The sequence below is a fragment of the Panthera tigris genome, chromosome A3 (assembly GCF_018350195.1).
Source record: "Panthera tigris isolate Pti1 chromosome A3, P.tigris_Pti1_mat1.1, whole genome shotgun sequence".
Lineage (NCBI taxonomy): Eukaryota > Metazoa > Chordata > Mammalia > Carnivora > Felidae > Panthera > Panthera tigris.
In genome coordinates this window covers 43,549,230-43,570,728 of record NC_056662.1, presented here as the reverse complement: position 1 = coordinate 43,570,728, position 21,499 = coordinate 43,549,230, and the positions used below count along the sequence as shown (strand labels likewise).

Genomic DNA, 21,499 nt, shown 5'->3' with positions numbered 1-21,499 from the left:
TTGTGAGCCTCTCTTAGGGTGAAAAATGCCACAAGAACTCACAGGTTTCCCCTTTAATTACAGATAATACTCATGGCTTAAAAAAATCTGGTAAAACAAGAAAACTAAAACATGGTTTGGGCATATGCGGTAAGATAGAAAAATCAGTTTATCAGTGAAAAATCAAGTAAAGAGGCAATAACTGTACAGACCAATGAGGCCACAAACTACTCTGCTCAATTACCCAGTAGACTTACAGCAAAGAGGGATCCCAGAGGCTGCCTCCTCTGGGTAACTGTTCCAGCCAGTTCAAATTGGGTCTGAATTCTTGGGAGTAGTTTGAACCATAATTGCTTGATCCTAATGTATCAGTAGGATACAAGGGTACCAAATAGCATCTGGTAAAACCACTTCCTTCATCTTCTCATAGAGATCTGCAGGAAGTAATCCCACTGTCACAGGTTTCTGGGTGCCCCAATATCCTGTGTTTCTCTCTTGACCCTCTCTCACCTCTGTAGTAAGTCCTTTCATTAAAGTCTCTTACATCAGTTAAGATGGATTCTAATTCCTGACTGATGCTAAACCTTTGGTCGATGTAGAGTTTAGAAAGCCAGATAGTCTTTCTGACAAGATTCTCCATGAGCTTCCACATCATTGAGCCTCCTGGTTCTTTAAAAAGAAATGTCCTGCAGATTGGACAATTTATCACTTAGGTATTATCTTCAGCTGCTGGAGAGAAGAAAGAAAAAGAAGCAACGGCTCAAAGGATTGGCAAACTTTTTCTCAAAGGGCCAGAAAAATAGTAAATCTTTCAGTCTATGGGACAGAGTCTCTGTCACAAGTACTCATCTCTGCCATTGCGATGTAAAAGCAGTCATGGACAATACATTTTTAAAAATGCATGTGGCTGTGTTCCCATAAGACTACTTACAAAAACAGGCAGCCAGCCCATGGGCTGTAGTTTTCCAACACTTGGCTTAGACAAATTAGTAGTTTGTTTGTTTGTTTGTTTGTTTGTTTGTTTGTTTCATGTAATAAGAAGGTATGAGGTGTGTGGTTCTGGTGACACTTCAGCAAGTTGCTAGCTGATGCTGCAGTCATCTGAAGGCTCAACTGGGGGTAGAAGGATCTACTTCCAAAGTGGTTCCTTCACATGACTGGCAAGTTAGTGTCAGAGTCAATTCCTCTCCTTGTGGAGATCTCCATGGGCTGCTTGAGTGTCCTTGTAACATGGTGCCTGGATTCCTCCAAAGCAAGCAATCTAAGAAAACAAGGTTGGAGCTGCCAGGTCTTTTCTGACCTACCCCTGTAGCCCCTATCGTTAATTTTGCTGTGTTCTACTGCTCACAGGGGCCAATTCTGATTCAATGAAAGAGGGGACTACACAAGAGCCTGGAAGCCAGGAGGTGATGAAACTGGAGGGCCATCACTGAAGCTCACTACCACACCACTTGAAAGGCTGCATTGCTACAGTGCATGCCTCACACCTGGACAGCAAACAAAAGGAAAGGCAGACAGGGCTCCAACATCTCTGGAGGGGAGGACTTTCTGTGTGCCAGACTCCCCTTGAGATACTTTCTAACCACAATTAAGCCCAAGCCTGCAGTCTCTTGACATCTCTGATGAAAGCTGGAAAAACCCAGAAGGAAGGTCCCTCTACCTTGTGGAGTTGACCAAGATTAAGATGCTCTGACAGCCCAAAACTAAGTGAAGTAACAGCTTTGAGAGGCATCTTTGGCCACAGACTGCTAATGCCTGTGTGGCCTCTGGCCTCTGCCATGAACCAGACTGACCCTGGAAGGCCTGACTCCTCAGACTTTCCCCACTTTGATGCTCAGAACAACCTTGACTCCATTTCCAGAACCATCGTTAGGCAACAAACAATTATTAGACCCATGAGACCAGTAGTTCTCAATCCCACCTGCCATTCCAAACACCTTGAGAGCTTTTAAACATTCTCAGTCCAGACCTATTGAGTCAGCATCTGTGGAAGTAGGGCCCAGGCATCCACAATTTTTAAATGATTCTGATGTGCTGTCCAACTTAAGAGCCTCCAGCACAAACACCACATCCCTTTCAGTGCAGCTAGAGACAGAACCAGATGTTTTGGCAGCTACATCGCACTTCCAACCCATTGGTAGCTTGTGGTTTGCTAAGCCCCAAATTCATTTTCACAAAAACTGTTCTTCACTCAGGTCCTGCCTACTCTATATTTTGCAAGTTTTCTGTTACCCAAATATCATGTAATTGTATTTAACTCAAAGTGAGCTCTACATGTTGGCATCACTTGAGGCTCTCCTTTCAACTCTGTGGAATCTGCCATTTGATGAGCTTGACTTCATCCAAGACATTGATAAATGTACTGTCTGGAGCCCAGCCTTATGGCATTCAGCAAATTCTTATGGAGAATTTATCCACCACAAACCTCCCGGAGCATTCCTACCCTCCATGAGTTCTCAAACATTAATAACAGCTTCCCTAGGGTCATAACTCATCTGTACACCCCATGATGGCATCTTTGGTCTGCCCTTATATACTTGACATATTCCTGGTCTACCTACATAAATTGTTCTAGAAGACCGGTCATTGTTCTTCTGGAGAAGACAGACACAGAACAGGAACTGAGTGGTTCTGCCTCTTCTGGAACCAGGCTGCCTCATTCAAATCCTCTCTCTTCCTCTTAGTAGCCATGTGTCCTTGGGCAAGTTATTAACTGGCTCCTATGCCTCAGTTGTCTCATCTGTGAAATGGGGATTCCTCATAGGACTTACCCACCTCCTAGGGTTATTGTAAGTATTAAATGTGTGAGTATATGAGAACTGCTTTGAAGAGCAGCTGGTACATCATCACTGTTGATGCCATTGTTACTATTATTATCACACTTATTCCTCCAGTCTAGTAACTTTGGGGGCGAGGGGCTGAATAGATATTTAATTTCTTTCCTTCCACTTGCCTTAGTTTTTAATTACTCTTCCTTCTTTACTTTCTTAGGATGGAAGCTTAGGCCATTAATTTCAGCTCTTTCTTCTATTCTATTATATGAATTTTAATGCTATAAATTTCCCTCTAAGCACTGCTTTTGCTTCATCCCACAAATTTTAAGAAGCTGTATGTTCATTTTCATTTAATTAAAAACATTTTTAAACTTCTGTTAAGACTCTTCTTTGACCAATGAATTCTTTAGAAGTATGTAGAGTTTAGGGGCACCTGGGTGGCTCAGTCAGCTGGGTGTCTGACTTCAGCCCAGGTCATAATCTCGCAGTCAGTGAGTTAGAGCACTGCATAGGTTCAGAGCCTGGAGCCTGCTTCAGATTCTGTGTCTCCCTCTTTCTCTCTGCTACCCCCTCCCCCACTCATGCTCTGTCTCTGTCTCTGTCTCTCTCTCTCAAAAATTGAATAAACATTTAAAAAAAATTTAAAGAAGTATGTAGTTTAATATCCAAATATTTGGGGATTTCCTAAATATTTTTGTTACTGGTTTCTAGTCTAATGCCATTGTGGTCTGGCAAATGATTGTGTATGGTTGCTAATCTTTTAAAGTTGTTAGTGTTTCATGACCCAGAATGTGGTCTATCTTGGTGAGCTTAAGAAAAATGTGTACTCTGCTGTTGGTAGATGGAGTGTTCTATAAATGTCAATTAGATCAAGTTGATTGATAGTGCTGTTCAAGTCAACTCTATCCTTATTGATTTTCTGCCTGCTTGATCTATCAATTACTGACAGGGGGATATTGAAGTCTCCAACTACAATAGTGGATTTGTCTATTTCTCTTTTTAGCTCTATCAATTTTTGCCTGACATATTTTGATGATCTGTTGTTAGGTACATACATTGTTATGTCTTTCTGGAGAACTGACCCATTTATTATGATGTAGTACCCCTCTTTATCCTTGTTAATCATTTTCCTTGTTCTGATGCGTTCTCTGTCTGAAATTAATATAGCTGCTCTAGCTTTCTCTTGATTATTATTAGCATGGTCCATCCCTCTCTATCCCTTTATTTCTAACCTATCAGTCTTTATTTTGAAAATAGTTTTCTTATAGAAAACATATAGTAGTTGCCCTATAGGTTAAAATACACATTTCAGAGAGTTTTCTGACTGGTGAACTTGTGGCAGTGTGGGGGCCAGGGGGACATGAGAGCTCTGTGTCCTTTCTCCATGCCTGCCTGCCCTATGCACCTCTCCATGCCTGCCCCTATGTTGTTTCTGAGTTATATCCTTTTATAACAAACCAGCAATCTAGTTAAGTAAGAAAGCAAGTAATAAAATGTACATTTTTACCAATCTAAGTTCACCATCAAAAAACACTATTCTGTTCCTCTTGTAGTTCAGGTACGCTGTAACAGATTTTTCTCCCCCCCCCCCCGCCTGCCCCCAACATGTTTGGTGACATTGCTATTGTTCCTTTCACTTATCCATATGCTGTGATGACCAAATACATTTTTACCATTGTTACTTTAGACAGTTACCTTTGTGATCTCTTAGAGACCAGACTAGAACCTTTAGATTTGTTTCCAATGCCAGCAGTCCTGTTTTAAAGAGGGAGGAGACACAAATGCTCCCTCAAATAGAAAACTAGTCCTAATCCTTCTGGAAAGCGGACTTCCATTAAACATCTAAAGAACACCTTATTACGTAGAACACTGTGCTGGACACCCCAGGCCATCAGATAATCACAGAACTCAGATGTCAGCCACTCTGGCTCCCATATCTTACAGATGAGGAAACTATGCCACAGTGGGGTAGTGCTCTGCTAGTCTGGAAGAAAAAGAAGCTACAGAAAGGCAGCCTGATCCTAGACTGAATCCAGTACTGAAAGGTAAAATGTAGCAACAGAGGACATTAATGGGTCATTCAACAAAATTAGAATAAGTACATTAAAGAACATTAAACTGAGGTTGTGTATATCTATATGTATATATTTAGGTAATGTGTATGTTTATGTATTTGGGCAGGGAGAAATGATAAAGCAAATGGGGCAAAATGTTAGCAGTAAGCAAATTTGGATAAAGGATATATGGGTTCTTTGCACTATTCTTTGCACTATTCTTGCAACTTTTCCATAAGTTTAAATTATTTCCAAATAAAAGGCTTAAAAAGTAATCCTTTAAACCACATAATAAAATAATAGGTTGCAATTCTACATTCCTGGAAATCCAGGGATTTTTTTTCCTTCATATTTTTAGTCTCTCCGTATCACTGGCCCCAAAATGCCAAAATATAGTGTATTTACTTTTTGTTAATATACACTGCTTTTCAGAGAGGTGATCTAACTAAAATGCGTAACTGCCATCTTGGGAAGGAAGGGCATCTGGAATAAGGTATGTCGGGGGGAACCAACCCCACTCTATTCAAAGGTGAATGGTTGCCGGGGTTGAACACAATTATGCCTGAGGCCTTGTTCTCAATCAAAGCACAGCTTGGTTTGGTTCTCTCTGGGACTACCCCCTGGGCAGGGAGGGCCTCTTCTTTCCCTGTCCTTATTTGGATACATCCCATCTTGAGGAAGTAGGGAGAGACGTGGAAAGAACATTGCTTTGCTGTCAGTTATCAGTGTGGAATTTCTGTTTTCCTTTTGAGCAGCAATACTTGCATCGATGTATGCCAAAGAGTAACCCAAAAATTGAAGTCAGCAGGATGCCCGCAGAGACCCAGCAGGCTTCTCTTATGCCCTCTTGCTCCCTGATCTGATCCCAGCCCATAACTTTCAGAACCCAAGTCTAGGGCCCAGAGTTTGCAGGGAAAGCAGGCAAAAGCCCCCTACTCCCAACCCTGTCCTCTCTTCTGCTGCCAACCATCAGTGGAGCAGCTGCCATCTTGCTGTACCTGTCCCCTGACATAACAGCCTTGAGTCTCACATGCAAGAGGCACAGCCACCTTACAGACAAGAAAGAGACTCAGAGGTAAAAAGGCTGAGAAACTGCATAGGATGAGAAGCCAGACTTGGGGCTTCTGACCAATGCATATTGTTCTTTCTGCTCAATCTGCTTCAAATGCCACCCCCTAGGCCACCAGTGGCTTTTCCCATATCCCATACAGAGCCTCTGGGGGTGAGGAGCACCCATTCATTATACCACAAATAAGGCAAAGCCTGCCTCTGTGCCTGGCCCAAGAAGAGACAAGACCCTGAGACCAAAGCCCATTTCTTCTCAATACCACACCAAATGGTTCAGAGCTTAGAGTGCTGGTGCTGCCCTCAGGATACCACCCAGACCACCAACCAACCTTCCCTGGAAATCCCCCTCAAATGTCACTTCCCCAGATGTTCTGGAATGCTTGCTCAGCCATCCTCAGAGGCCTTTGTTGCTCAATGTACTGAAGCACTCATCACCGTGCTCTGGTCTCCATCTGCCTGTCTGTCTTCTCAGCAGATTGTGCATCCTGGGGTCAGGGCTCAGTTACATTTGTCTGCATGTGCCCAGCAGCTAGTACAGTAGTTGACAGACTGCTGAGTGAATGAACAAATGAAAAAGTAGTGAGTCCCAACAGGATCCCTAGGTTCAAGCCATGGCTGCATCACTATTTCTTTGCTCTCAAGCAAGTCAGTTTCCTCTTGGTGACCTCATTTACATAATGGTGATGATTCTTCTCTGGTTCTAGCACAGAACTGTTCAGCACAGGGGTCATGTCTGCAAAAGCATCAAAGAGATGTGGATCCTACTAACTACCTCACCCATAGGCCAATAGAGATGCTTCACCTGTAGATCCCCCCAACTGGCCCACTGGCACCCCAATGTTCTGCACACCTCACTCACATAACCCGTCCTCCACGGACAGCTCCCTGTGTAGTTACCAAGGGCAGCAACAAGTACAAGCCTCTGTAGACAGCCAGGGATCATGCACAGAAAGTTGGCCAACTCTGCAGGATCAGGAGATATCACACAAACCTGGTGTTCAGCTCTGCCCTCGGAAGGCATATGGGAGGCTGTCAGCACCTGGCCTGGTTATGCAGTTTGTTGGGATGCAATTGTTCATAGTTATCTCTTACAATCCTTTGTATTTCTGTGGTATCAACTGCAAGGTCTCTCATTTCTGATTTTACTTATTTGAGTCCTCTTTTTTTGTTTTTTGGTTTGTTTAATGATTTGTCAATATTGTTTATCTTTTCAAAAAAATAGCTTTTAGTTTCATTGATCTTTTCTATTGTTTTTCCAGTCTCTATTTCATTTATTTCTGCTCTGATCTTTGTTATTTCCTTTTTTTTCTGCTTTGAACTTAGTTTGTTCTTTTTCTACCCAGACTGAATCATGAAGAAATATAAAATTTGAATAAACCAATTACTAGTAAGGAGACTGAATCAGTAGTTAAAAACCTCCACAAAAATAAAAGGCCAAGGACCTGATGGCTTTATGGGTGAACTCTACCAAACATTTTTAAAATGTTTTATTTATTTTTGAGAGAGTGAAAGTAGGGAGGAGCAGAGAGAGAGGAACAGAGGATCTGAAGCAGGCTCTGTGCTGACAGCATTAGCGAGCCCAATGTGGGGCTTGAACTCACTAACCGCGAGATCATGACCTGAGCCAAAGTCAGACGCTTAATCAACTGAGCCACCCAGGTGCCCCTGTACTCTACCAAACATTTAAAGAAGATTTAACAATCCTTCTTGTACTCTTCCAAAAACTGAAGAGGAGGGAACACTTCCAAACTCATACTATGAGGCTAGCATTACCCTGATACCAGAGCCAGACAAGGACACTACAAGAAAATTATAAGCCAATATCCCTGATGAATATAGACACAAAAATACTCAACGATATACTAGCAAATGGAATTCATCAACACATTACAAGGATAATACCCATGATCGAGTTGGATTTATCCCTGGGATTCAAGGATAGTTACAACATATGCAAATCAGTGATACATTAACAGAATGAGGGATAAAGTCATATAATCACCTCAATAGGTGTAGAAAAGAATTTGACAAAACTTAACATCCTTTCATGATAAAAACTCAATAAATCACGTAAATAAGAAATGTACTTCAACATAATAAAGCCCAAATATACAAGCTCATAGCTAAAATTAGACTCAATGGTCAAAACCAATCAGGAACAAGACAAACATGCCCACTATTCCCATTTCTATTCAACACAGTCCTTGAAGTCCTAGCCAGAAAAAAATAGGCAAGAAAAAGAAATAAAAGATATCCAAACTGGAAAGGAAGAGGTAAAATTATCTGTTTGCAGATGACATGATCATATATATATATATATATATATATATATATATATATATATGGAAACTCTACCAAGAAACTGTTAGAATAAACAAATTCAGTTAAGTTGCAGCATGCAAAATCAGTATATAAAAATAATTTGCATTTCTTTTTTTATTTTGAGAGAGTGTGTGAGAAGGGGAAAGTGGCAGAAGTGGGGGGGGGGGTAGAGAGAAAGAGATATTGACTGACTCTTAAGCAGTCTTCACACTCAGCATGTAGAATGCAGGGCTCAATCCCACAACCCTGGGATCATGGCCTGGGCCAAAATTAAGAGTTGGACACTCTACCGACTGAGCTACCCTGGCACCCCCATTTGTACTTCAATACACTAACAACAAATTATTTGAAAGAGAAATTAAGAAAATAACCCCATTTACAACAGCATCAAAAATAGAAAATACTTAGGAATAAATTTAACCTATACATGGAAAAATATAAGACACTGATAAAAGAAATTGAGGAAGACACAAATAAATTAATAGATATTCCATGCTCATGGATTGGAGAAATTAATATTATTAAAATATCCATATTATTCAAATTGATCTACAGATTTAATGCAATCTCTATCAAAATTTAATTGGCATTTTCCACAGAAATAGAAAAAACAATCCTAAAATTCATATGGAACCACCAAAAACCCCAAACAGCCAAACTAATCTGAAGAAAGAAAACAGCTGAAGCATCACACATCCTGATTTCAAACTGTATTACAAAGCTATGGTAATCAAAACAGTATGGTACTGGCATGAAAACAGACATGGAGATCAAAAGAACAGAAAGCCCAGATACAAACCTACATAAGTCAACTAATATTTGACAAGTGTGCCAAGAACACACAAAGGGAAAATGATAGTCTCTTCAATAAATGGTGCTAGGAAAACTGGACAGCCACAAGCCAAAGAATGAAAGTGAACCCCTATCTTACACTACTCGCAGAAGTAACTCAAAGTGGAATGAAGATCTGAGTCTAAGATCTGAGTCATACAACTCCTAGCATAAGGGGCACCTGGGTAGATCAGTCGGTTGAGCATCTGACTTTGGCTCAGGTCATGATCTCACAGTTCATGAGTTTGAGCCCTACTTTGGGCTCTAAGCTGTCAGCACAGAGCCTGGAGCCTGCTTTGGACTGTGTGTCTCCCTCTTTCTCTCTGCCCCTCCCCCATTCATGCTCTCTCTTTCTCTCTCTCAAAAATAAATAAACATCAAAAAAAATTAAAAAGAAAAACAACTCCTAGCATAAAACATAGGAAAAAAACTTTCTTGACCTTGGCAATGATTTCTCCAAAATCACAAACAACAAAAACAAAAACAAGTGGGACTAAATCAGTGACTATAAAGATTCTGCACAGCAAAAGAAACAGTTACCAAAATGAAACGGCAAACTTATAGAAGAAAATGTTTGTAAACTATATATGTGATAAGCAGTTAAATCCAAAACATAAAGAACTTTATACATGTCAAAAAAAATAGCAAAAATGATGATGAGGATAATGATGATGATGATAACAATACTAACAACCTGATTTATGGGCAGGGGAGCTGAATGGACATTTCTCTAAAGAAAATATACAAATGGCCAACAGGCACATGAAAAGAGGCTCAACATCACTAGTCATCAGAGAAATGCAAATCAAAACTACAATGAGATATCACTGTGAGGGTAGCTAATATCAAAAAGACAAGAGATAGCAAGTGCTGGTGAGGATGTGGAGAAAAGGGAACCCTTGTTCACTGTCCATGGGGATGTAAATTGGTGCAGCCATTACAGAAAACAGTATGGAGGCTCCTCAAAACATTAAAAATAAAACTACCACATGATCCATCAATCATACTTCTGGGTATATAAGCGATGGAAACAAAATCAGCATCTTAAAGAGACACCAACATTCCCATATTCATTGCAGCATAATTCACAAAAGTTAAGATATGAAAACAAGCTACGTGTCTGTTGATGAATACATGGATAAATAAAATGTGGCATTTTTATTTTATTATATTTTTAATTTTAGAAAGAGAGAGAGCACATGAGTGGGGCAGAGGGAGAGACAGAATCTTAAGCAGGCTCCACGCTCAGCAGAGAGCCCCACGTGGGACTGAGCCGAAATCAAGAGTCAGATGCTCAGACTGAGCCACCCAGACACCCCTAAATTTATTTAATTTTAATTAATTTAGTGACATGTAACTAGGGGGCTACTAAATTGGACAGTGCAAGTCTAAAAGTTCTGATATTTGGGTAGAAACCAAGAGACCTAGGGACACATGGGGTGTTACCATCTCTTCCTTTAAGTGAGTTTTAGGGGCACCTGGGTGGCTCAGTTGGTTAAGCATCTGACTTTGCTCAGGTCATGATTTCACAGTTCATGAGTTTTAGCCCCATGTTGAGCTCTGTGTTGACAGCTTGGAGCCTGGAGCCTGTTTCGGATTCTGTGTCTCCCTCTCTCTCTGCCCCTCACCCACTCACACTCTCTCTCTCTTAAAAATAAACATTAAAAAAATAAATAAAAATAAGGTGAGTTTTAGAAGAGGAAGAAGGTCCAGGCCTTCTCTGGTCTGCAACACCAGGGCAGCGAACACTTGAAATGCAGGACCTTGACTGGGGACTTCAAAGCAAAAGGGGAAAGGGGGCTCAGGTAAAACCATTACACAATGTACGTGACATAGGAAGGACTAGGAAAGAAAAATCCCCACAATTTTTCAAAGAAATTAACCCTGAGCTGGCAACAGCCCTGTGGCTTCAATCTCAGCACGCAGGCACAGTTGAGGGGGCTGCACATTTCACAGAGAAGGAAACCCTGAGACAGGGCAGCTGGGCCACGGCAGCAGGCTGTGGCATGGGGAAGGCAGGGGGAGCTGTGGGAGATGGCTGCCTGGAAGGGTTGCGGCCTTGGCCTTCATGGAGGGAAGGAGCCAGGAAACCCACACCAAGCCTTCATTCTCTCAGTCCTCAGAGCATCTGCTGATGCCTCCCCTGGTCCGAACTTGACAGGAAGCTGGAAGTAAGCACACATGGTCAGCCTCAGGGAAGAGCAGAGAGGGGTTCTGGACACAGACATCGCGAAGTGACGCGGCATGGATGAAATGAGTGGTAAGGAAAGGAGGGATGAGAACGATGTCAGGTGATGAGAACGGTGTGTCAGGAGGGCACCTTCATGTTGTCATGGCAGTGGCCGTCCATTAGGGTCTGCCAGCCTGGCTCTGAACCCTGACTCCACTACCTGCTCACGGACTGATCTGGGTGACGGGGTGACTGATGGGGTGACGACACTCATGGTCTCTGGTGTCTCTATACATCTTGTGAGCACAGGTGTTGACTATCTTTGCTTGACTATATTTCTGAGGATATTTAAGTAGCAAACAGCCTTGGAAGAGAGACAGTGTATCTCTCTCCAGAGCAAAGGTCAGGCATCATAAAAGATTTGGGTTTTCTGGGTTCTTCTGTAGCATAACCCGCTGTGTGTGAGGCCTCACCTGGCCCTCCTCGGTGTCATCTATGGAAGCTGGGGTGCAGGGAGTTGGCACAAATGCTGACACGAGCTCCCACTAGTGCTGTGAGCAACAAAGCTCAGCCCTGTCTTGGACTGGGGCCTCCTGTGTGCTGCCGGCACCCAGGAGACTTTGTGTGGCAGGCCAGCTGGCTACTGTGTCAACAGGGCAAGATCTCAAGCCCTTCGCAGCTCTTGACAGCTCACTTCTCTAAGTCTCAGTTGCCTCAGCTGCAAAATGGGAACAACAAAAGGGCTGTGGGGATTTCAAGTGTTGATATACATAAAGGACTCAGAATAGCTTTCAGTCCCAAACACATGCTCAAGTTAAGGTAGTGATTTTATCTAGTACTGTATGGCAAATGTTTCAAACTTCAAAAAGAAAAAGAAATATCATAAAAGGGGACTTGAAGCCCATGGTGGGGGAAGAGACAGACTTACTAGGGTCTCTGAGTGAACTGAAGTTTCAGAAGTCCTGAAATTACCTACAGAATTGATCATGGAACAGACGTACTACTTGTAACTCTGAAAAATAGTCTTCTGAAAAGAAAAGAGGGGAGAGAAGACCAAAAATGTCAAAAATCCCAGTTTCAAAAGACAGATTCCAGGCACAGCACACAGGCCAGTGAGATGCAGATTCCTGAAAACATTCTAGAATGAATGATGAAGCAGATGGTCTGTGAGCCTGTGGTAAAGAACACAGGGAACGCTAGAAGCCAGCACGAGTTCACAAGTAACGTGCTGTATGGTACTAATATTTTTTCTGACAGGATTACTGGGTTAACCACCAAAATACTGTGAAAACAGTGTAGCATGATTTCCGCAGAAAAGGGTGACATGGGATGGAGGAAAGGGGGTTGAATGGGAATATAAATAATGCAGCTACTGACCTGAAAGAAGGTTTCTAATGAAGGGCCAACTCTATCCCGTGCATTGGGGTTAGCCTAGACTTGGACAAAAACACAGAAAATAGGTCTGAAGATGACACAAAGCTGGGAGAAATAGCCAGCATACCATTTGAAATATTTCCACAGCCTAGCCCAATAGGAACAGAATTCAGTTCTTCATGTGGGTTCCTCACAGGCCAGACAGTGGCTACAGGAATTTAGTTAAAAAAACAAAAGCAAAAACAAAAATTAAAAAAAAAAAAATGGGATTGGGGCACCTGGATGGTGCAGTTGATTAAGCATCCAACTCTTGATCTTGGCTTAGGTCATGATCTCACAGCTTGTGAGTTCAAGCCCCTCACTGGGCTCTGTGCTGATGGTGCAGAGCCTGCTTGGGATTCTGTCTCTCCTTCTCTCTGCCCCTCCCTCACTTGCATGTGCTCTCTCTCTCTCTCTCTCAAAATAAATAAACTTAAAAAAATTTAAAAACAACAACAACAACAACAACAGCAAGATTTTAGTTACTTGAAGGTTTGGTGAGAGCCAGAGACATGATGCAAGCCACTGAAAGAAAGCAGCTTCAGTCACAATGAGATGCATTATCACAGGGATGTGGCCCGGCATCCCAAGTGTGTGCCGGCATCCCAAGTGTGTGCCGCCATAAGGCACCATGCCCAACGCCTTGTGTACATCTTATTTAACCCTAACCATGCCCCAGACACACGGGAAGAGGATGAAGTTCAGAGAGCTGAAAGAACATGTACGCTGTGCCGAGATCATGGGGCACGTCCACTGCACAGCCAGGATGCAACTCCAAGTCTGGGCCACCCCTTGGCCTGTTGAGACCTCCACACTACTGTCCAGTGGCCTGGGTCACCCCACACCAGCAGAGCTGCACCCAGTCCTCCAGGCAGGTCACTGTCAAAGCTGTGCCACGTGAGAAACTACAGAGGAACTAGAACAAGTCAGCCTGGAGAAAGAGGGAGACGGATGAAGCCTAAGTACATAATCACAACTCACCAGACCTCTGCGGGTCCTGTCCCTGCTCCCCACCTGTGTCTGTCCATGTCCCTCCACATGCCTCCTGTCTCCCTGAATCCAGCCCCACCGGCCTGCTTGAGCCCCCCTCTGCTGCACCTGATGGTTTGCCCTCCTCCATGGCGTGCCCCTTTCAGTTGGCCAACTCCACCCCATCCCCCAGACCTCAGCTCCCTTTGGGAGATGGCCACCTTAGACCCAGGCCTGGTCTGAGCCCACCCCCTGCTATAGGATGACGGCGGAATCTCTTTCAACAGACACCTCAGCACGTTTCCTGCTTGATGACGGAGCCTCTCATGCACCAAATCTTGGGGAAGATTCAAAAACAAGCAGAGTTATTTCAAGGGCCACTACATATATGAACTATGTTATCAAAAATTGTTTAATAAATCTAAAATACCATCACTAATAGATACTTTGGTGATGGGAATTTAAGGTTTTGTTTTCCAGACCTCTACAAATTTAATGCATGTGTTGGCACCCCAGAAGAGGACAAAGACATTAGCAGCAGCAGCAGTGAGAGGCAGACCTGCCTCAAAATCGTGATTTTCCATCTTCTTCCTGCATATGATCAATGGGAGGCTCTACCTCTGATATTATTCCAGGACTTCTAAAATGAGGTTAACTCTACTCCTAAAAGAGCCAAATCAGTAATGAATTGCAAATCAAGAATTCTGTCAGTGCCTGGCTGAAAAAGGGCAAGAACTCTGATAAACCAGTTGGACAGAAAAGGTCACCTCCCTGGTTTGGGAGTGACTAAAACGGCAGCATGTCAGAGGAAACAGTGTGTTTGCGGAATGTTTGTTCCCTATGATCAACTCAATGTAATAGCGCTTTCTCCATCTGCCAGTGTGCACCCATCTCTGCAGGATGCAACTTGGTAGAGAAAATGCCTTCCTAAGGACCACCAACCATGAGGGGACGCTATGTCCAGCCCCAGGACATGCCTTTCTTTGGTCTATGCTGTGTGTCTCCCAAGAGCTTGGTCTCCTATAAAGTAAGCCATGAAAGGCAAGATGAAACGGACCCTGCTACCCAGTGTTATCAGACAGTGTTCTGTTTAAAGTACAGGCCTGCAGTCTGCCAAGCCTTCTCAGAGAAGCCATACAAGGGACGATTCTCCTCTCCCATCCCCATTCAAATGATGTGTTAATGGACCATAAAAAGCAAGCTTAAAAATAAGCAGAAAACAGGAGGAGATGTTAGGAGGGTGTAAAGACTGAGTTTTATACTCCACAAGAGGAACTGGACCCCAAATCTAATTTTAGCCATGAGTTCCACAGTAAGGGTTAGAAATGACCTTCAGGGGGCGCCTGGGTGGCGCAGTCGGTTAAGCGTCCGACTTCAGCCAGGTCACGATCTCGCGGTCCGTTGAGTTCGAGCCCCGCGTCGGGCTCTGGGCTGATGGCTCGGAGCCTGGGGCCTGTTTCCGATTCTGTGTCTCCCTCTCTCTCTGCCCCTCCCCCGTTCATGCTCTGTCTCTCTCTGTCCCCAAAATAAATAAAAAAAAAAAAAAAAAAAAAAACACACACACACACACAAAAAAAAAAAAAAAAAAAAAAAGAAATGACCTTCAGAAACAGAGCGAAGGGGAGGGGGAAGGCAGAATTAACTTCTTTTTGGATGCAGCTGTGGGTTTCATGGGGATTCATCCTGAGCTTTCGGGTGTTTTTGTTGTTGTTGTTTTGCACAACCTTGGCCTGTGGTTAGACCCTATGGAGCCAGTCTTTAGTGTACATGCTGCTGCTTCTGTTTCTAGGAGCTTAAAGTGGACTTCAGGATGAGGGAAAACCTTCCTCCAATCCAGTGCTACCTACAGGTTCTGACAATCACTACATACTATCAGGGAGGAAAGATTTTTTAATTAAAATTCTCGCCACATGTAAGTAGGCTCAGAACTTCTGCCCAAATGCTGAACCGTCCTGACATCGACATCTACTTTTGAATCATGTTGGAAAGCGTTACCTTATATCAAGCCAGCATCTATGTTAATGCAACTTATACTTATTACTCCTATTTTGCTCCCGACCCAAGTATCTTGTTCGTATCTTTCAAATATTCAGAGTTTGGTTTCTCCCCTTCAGTCCTTCTTCCTTTATGGTTTTCAGCAAACGACCCACATGACTCTGCTTATGCCCCAATTTGTCTATGTCCCTTTAAAATGAGATCCAGGAACTGAACTGTGGGCTCCAAGGGTCTTTATCATTTTCCCACCGTCCAGACGTCAAGTACATTAGCTATTCTATGTCATCCTCATTCCCCATTAGCACAAGGACAGGTTGCAGCTGTTCAGCAAGCATTAATTGGTGGTGATAAAATGTTGTGGCAGAGAAATGTCTGACAAATGTGTTCAGCAAGTCCATGACCCTAAGCCAAGTTTACAAAACTGTAGTTTGGAGTATCTTTAAAGTGAATTTTAATTCATTCTGTAAAAGCCTATGTAGATAATTCAAACAGGAGAGCTTCTTGGACCTCACTGCCCATCCAACTGGGCATCCCATCCCTGACCAGGGATTTGCATCTGGAATGTAATGATTTCAAATCCAGAGTTTATTGCTATCATGGATTATCCCAGACCACCTGTATTGGTTCAGAGAAAGGCAGTCTGGCAAACCCCTTTCCAATTCCATATCCTTGTACTTGAATGCATATTAGAGGTGTAATTTGAGCTTTCTTTTCCTCACATTTTCTAACTATGTTTTTCTTTGAAGTAGACAACTGGGTCAGATTAGACAGGCTCAGTTATAAAGGTCACAGATAGAATTTCAGCATTACAAAAATGCCAAATAAAAATGTCTCCTTTACAGTTGGGCAAGAAGTATTTCAAAAGAGGATAACTCTGTATAAGCACTAAAATACTATAGATGTCATATAAATATATATTCCATATAATAATATATATGTAACTGCTAACATCATATAATGTCTAAAAACGACCAGTACAGCTGTGCCACTAATAACAGTAAAATTAGCTAAGAAACTCTTTGGCAGAATACAGTTCCTTCTTCACAGAACTGTGAGAATACTGGTTGGATATATGGACAACCATTCAGCTCCTGGAAAAGGGGCATCTGTGTGGTCCAACATGCTGTGGCCTTTCTCCACCTCCCAATGCTGGATAAATGAGAGATTGCAGCCACACTTAGTCTCCATCATTTGGCCATTCTTTTCCCTTCCCATGTTGGAGTAAAATGTCATCAACTACAAACTGCCACTGATAGGCTCTCACCATGGAATCAGAGGCCTGTGTGGGCCACTCAGGGAACGCCTCTTGCAACAGGGTTATTTAAAACTAATATGCACAGAGTGGGGTCAGACACATTGTATTTCTACAGATAAAATCATTAAGCAGAAACACAGCAGGATTTGTTTAATAATAAAGTGGTTTGTTGAGGTTTGGAATTTTATTATTTCTTTTTAGAAAAATGAGAAAATTTACAAGATGCAAAGGTCTTACACAATACATTATCACTAAAGTCTGTTCTCTGTACACCTTAACACGGGCTCTGGCTAAGGCGGTGTTGGGAAGAGCATGGACAGCATGAATTGCAGTTGCGACCCATCATGGACACGCAGAAATACACCACAGTGTGAAAGGAGGACTCGGTGACAAATAACGCTGGACCAGCCTGTTCCAAAAGCAAGCCAAGAACTCACAGGAACCAGCAAAGTCTTTCTGTGGGGGGAGCATGGGTGTCTGTCCTGTTGCAATACGCACGGGGTGTGCTCCCCTGCACTGCCGGCACCCACCTTTCCGTCAGACCACAGCAACAACAGAGAATGGTAACGTTCCTTTGGTGGTGGTGTTTGGTTTCATTCTGCTTTGTTTTTGCAGGGCTACTCAGGTTCCCTATTTCTTCTTTCTGTCTTCCTTTTCATGATTCAGTTCCAAATTCTTAAAGCAGTGTAGGTACTTAGCATCTTCCATGAATTTTTCAGGATCCAGTTCCACCCGATGATAATGCACTAAAAAGAACAAAGATAAGACACATTACAGGAAAAGGTGCCTTCAAATCCTATTTTAAAAATATTACCAAGCATTAAAAAAATAGCTGAAGATACCCTTTCAGTCCATACAATGACAACACCGTGACAGAGTTTCACTTTACTACGAAAAATCTGCCAAGCTGTCACATATAAATCCAAACACCTCATCAAAGTCTCCAATTTATTAGAACCTCATTCTTAGAGCTCAGAAAGACACTAAATACCTGGGAATTAACTCACTTCTAAATGGCCTTTGATCAAAGAGAAATCACAAGGCAAATTAGAAAATAGGTTAAAACGTGACTGTGAATGAAAATGCAACATATCACAATCTGTGATACTCCCTAAAGCAGCACTTAGAGGGAAATTCATAGCATTCAATGGCTACCTTAGAAAAGAAGATGTCACATCAATAATCTGAGTTTCCACCATAAGAAACTAAAAGAATAAAAGAGTAAACCCAAGGCAATAAGGAGTAGAATAGAAACTAATGAAATTTCAAGCAAAAACAAAAAATACATGGAAAGATCAATAAACCTGATAAACCTCTTGCCAGACTTACCAAGAAAAAAGAAGGCATAAATTATGAATATCAGGAATCAAAGAGGCAACATCACTACATGTTTTATAGACATTAAAAGGATAAAAAAGGACATACCATGGTGTAATTCCCACAAATTAGACGACACAGATGAAATGGACAAATTCTTTGAAAAAAGATACAAAACCTTATTTCCAAAAACTTTTAATAATGAGGGAGGCAGAGAGGAACCTAAATAAAGCACAGAGACAGGGAATAAGCTAAACACTTGCTTTTGGGATATTTTTAATGCTGCTCAAAGGATAATGGTAGGCTCTTCAGTATAAAATCTCCAAGTGCCTCAAGTTTTCTTCTGTAATTCTGAGGCTACAACAAAAACCAGCTGGTCTTGCCAAGATCTATGAAGCAGGCAATTGTCAACCAAGAGTCTAAACCCCAAACTTAACACAGCAGTTTCTATTCTCTCAGATCTAAAATCTAATTGGATGAACTTTGGTAAAAGCAGAAGATTCTGGTAATAGTGGGTTGCACAGTGATACCACATCTGTGAATATGCTTCTGGGTACACTCAGCACAGGTCACATTCTTAACAAAGGGTTGTATTATGAGCAGATGCCTCAATAGAATTAACAGCCTTCCATTCCTGTGCCCAGCTTGACATGGAGGCCCATGGGCCCACACCAGAAAGGCTAATTATAACTTCAGCTATGTTCTTCAGTTCTCTAGACCCACACAAGGAACTAAAATTTCCCCCAAGGCCTACCCTCACGCTCTAAAACCCACCATAGTGTTGCACTATTTCTAAGAGATCTCAAAGACCACAAAGGAATAGGGATTATACAATATAATTCCTGGGGACCATATTTAGTTGTATTTTTAAGTCAAGAAAAGCAGTCCATTTGCTCCTATATTTTAATCAAGATAGTAACCCAAACATAGGCACCTGGGTGTATTAAAGCCTCTTTCCTCATCTGCAATAGTAATAACTGAAATCCTGAAACTGGATCTCACATTGACCCTTGGGGAACTTCATCTTGGTGCAGATTAAAACCTTTGTTTTGAACTTAAAATGAGCTTTGGGACCCTGCTTTAATATATTATTCTTTTACAATTACTTCAGATAAATATCCTAGATGTTTTAAAGCTTTGAGATAATAAATTTATGCTTCCAATGTTTGATGTGCAGATGGAAATGATAAGGTTTACATAATGATAATGTTCACAATATTCCATTAGATGATGAAAGCAGTGGCATTATATATACAGTCTATCTTTAAGTACGTAAAATTAGAGAAAGATACAGAATTATCTGATTAGAGAAATTGTTATAAAAGCATTATGTTAATAATGATTATCTTTGATGAGATGGCGGGTGACTTTTATTTTCTTTGAGCATTCTGGCATTTTAAAAAATTTTCTGTGATGAATGAGCATTAGTTCTATAATACAAAATGGCTTTCAAAAGAAATTTTACGAGGAAGACAATTTAGAACTTCTAGTTCCCTACCAGAGAATCACAGAACTAGAAGGGATCCTGAGAGGTTTCATGCCAGGGGTTCTCAAAGTTTACAGTAAACCACTTAGGCCTAGGGACTACATTAAGCACTGACCCTGAAGGATTTGAACTAAGAATTCCTTCAAGAATTAACTGTTCCAATACTGGAATACCCAACAGGTGCACCTAATCATAACATCAACATTAATATTATGAGTGACGAGCTCCCAAACTGCATGCAAGAGCCTTCTGGCCAAGCAGTAGACACTGTCCCACCTGAAAGACACTGCCCCCTGCCCCTCACAATACATGGATTGGTCAAATAGATGCCACTTTTACTTTCGATCTCACTTTTAACAAATGCTCCTTCTCATTTTCTTAAACATGACCAAGGAAAAACCTAGAGGCCAGGTTGCTGGCTGTCAAGTGGGAGTGGCTGGAGATCATAACACTCACACAGCTAGACATATGAAAAGGGAGGTGGGGAGGAGCTGTGAGGTCCACCTGCCACATCAGAAGCACTGAGTGGAAGTCATGTGCAAACTGACAAACACAATTCTGCACAAGAGGGTGTCAAAATTTAGAAACCCTGGAGGAAGGGTAAGGTGCCTCCATATGAGAGCTCAACAGAGGATGGCATCTACTCCCTGTGAGTCAGGTGAGCTATCTCAGGGCAGACATGACCCGCAGGCTGGAGGCAACAGGCAGTAGTAAGCACCTGAGATAACAGCACCATAATTTCATAGCCTTGTGGAAAGAAGCTTCTGGAATGGTTCTCTTTTATTGCCTGCAAACATTGGGGGCAGTGGGGGATAATCCAGCACCAGAAGCAAGGAATTCCTCAACAGCCTGTTCGAGTCTCTCAAAGATGCTGATTTCCAGCCGATCTGCTTCTGGCTGTAGGCCATTCGAGCAACCACAGATGTAAGTGCTTGAGTTAAGATACACAGACCACAGACCTGCTCTCCAAACCACTGTCAAAAGAACCCAGATTTTATATATTTATTTCAGGCCACAGCTAGGAATCCAATCTGAATTCACTTACCTAGAAAAGAAAGGCTGTTCTATGAGAAAACATGGGTTGCTGAGAAGTCCACGTTATCAGAGAAGGATTCACTCTGACCTAGCATTTATTGTGATTCCAGTGAGCCTGCACTGAACTGTCAAGGTGAAGAATCTCTTCCTTTACTCGAGGCTGATGGTCCTGACCTGGTGATGTGTATAAGGGGCCAGTGATCTGATTTCCCCATTAAGACAGGAAACCTTGGTGTGGTGTACTAAAGGAAGAAACTCCCAAAAGAAATTAGTTTTTAATTTGGGCTTAACTTCTACCCTATTTCTCACATATATTTGTACGTATTTAATCATGCCTGTCTTACAGAACTGGCAGTGATTCAGAATTTTCACTTGTCCAACTGAACTTTCTGCAATGACAGGGTTGTTCTACCTCAGCACCATCCAAGATAGCAACCGCTAGCCAGATGTGGCTACTGGGCACTTAAAATGTGGCTACTGTGACTAAGGAAATGAATTTTAAATTTTGCTTAATTTTAATTAATTTACACTTAAGTATCCATACATAGGTAGTACCTACTGCATCAGATGGCATATTTCTACGTTATCTGTAAGCTTAGCTCAACACTTCAGCAAAAAACAGAATCACTAACTGTGGCCAGCTTCTTGCCAATTTATTTTCTAATAAATGAAACTGAGGTGGAAGCTAGGTATGCAGAAAATCCAATTCTACTGCTGGTAAAGAAACATAATGTGCCTACTGTGCATCAGTGAGGAAGCAGTTCAGCCTCATGTATAGCAATGGCCAGAATAACACTAAGGTTTGGAAACAGTAACCTCCTCTAGGTTAGA

General features: G+C 42.1%; 1 protein-coding gene and 1 long non-coding RNA gene across 2 annotated transcripts in view; one reads left to right on the top strand and one right to left on the bottom strand.

Annotated features, from left to right (window-relative positions):
• Window positions 1-4,530: 4,530 nt before the first annotated feature.
• LOC122236993 lies at window positions 4,531-11,424 on the top strand. The gene is made up of 3 exons (XR_006215185.1): window positions 4,531-4,798; window positions 5,240-5,300; window positions 11,145-11,424. It is a non-coding gene; the product is annotated as an uncharacterized LOC122236993 (long non-coding RNA).
• Window positions 11,425-16,959: 5,535 nt separating this feature from the next.
• Window positions 16,960-21,499, bottom strand: part of DTD1 (D-aminoacyl-tRNA deacylase 1) — a 201,742-nt gene continuing 197,202 nt past the window's right edge. Inside the window, exon 6 of the mRNA XM_042980969.1 lies at window positions 16,960-17,576. The gene's annotated coding sequence lies outside the window, so the exon portion shown is untranslated. The remainder of the gene's footprint in view (window positions 17,577-21,499) is intronic.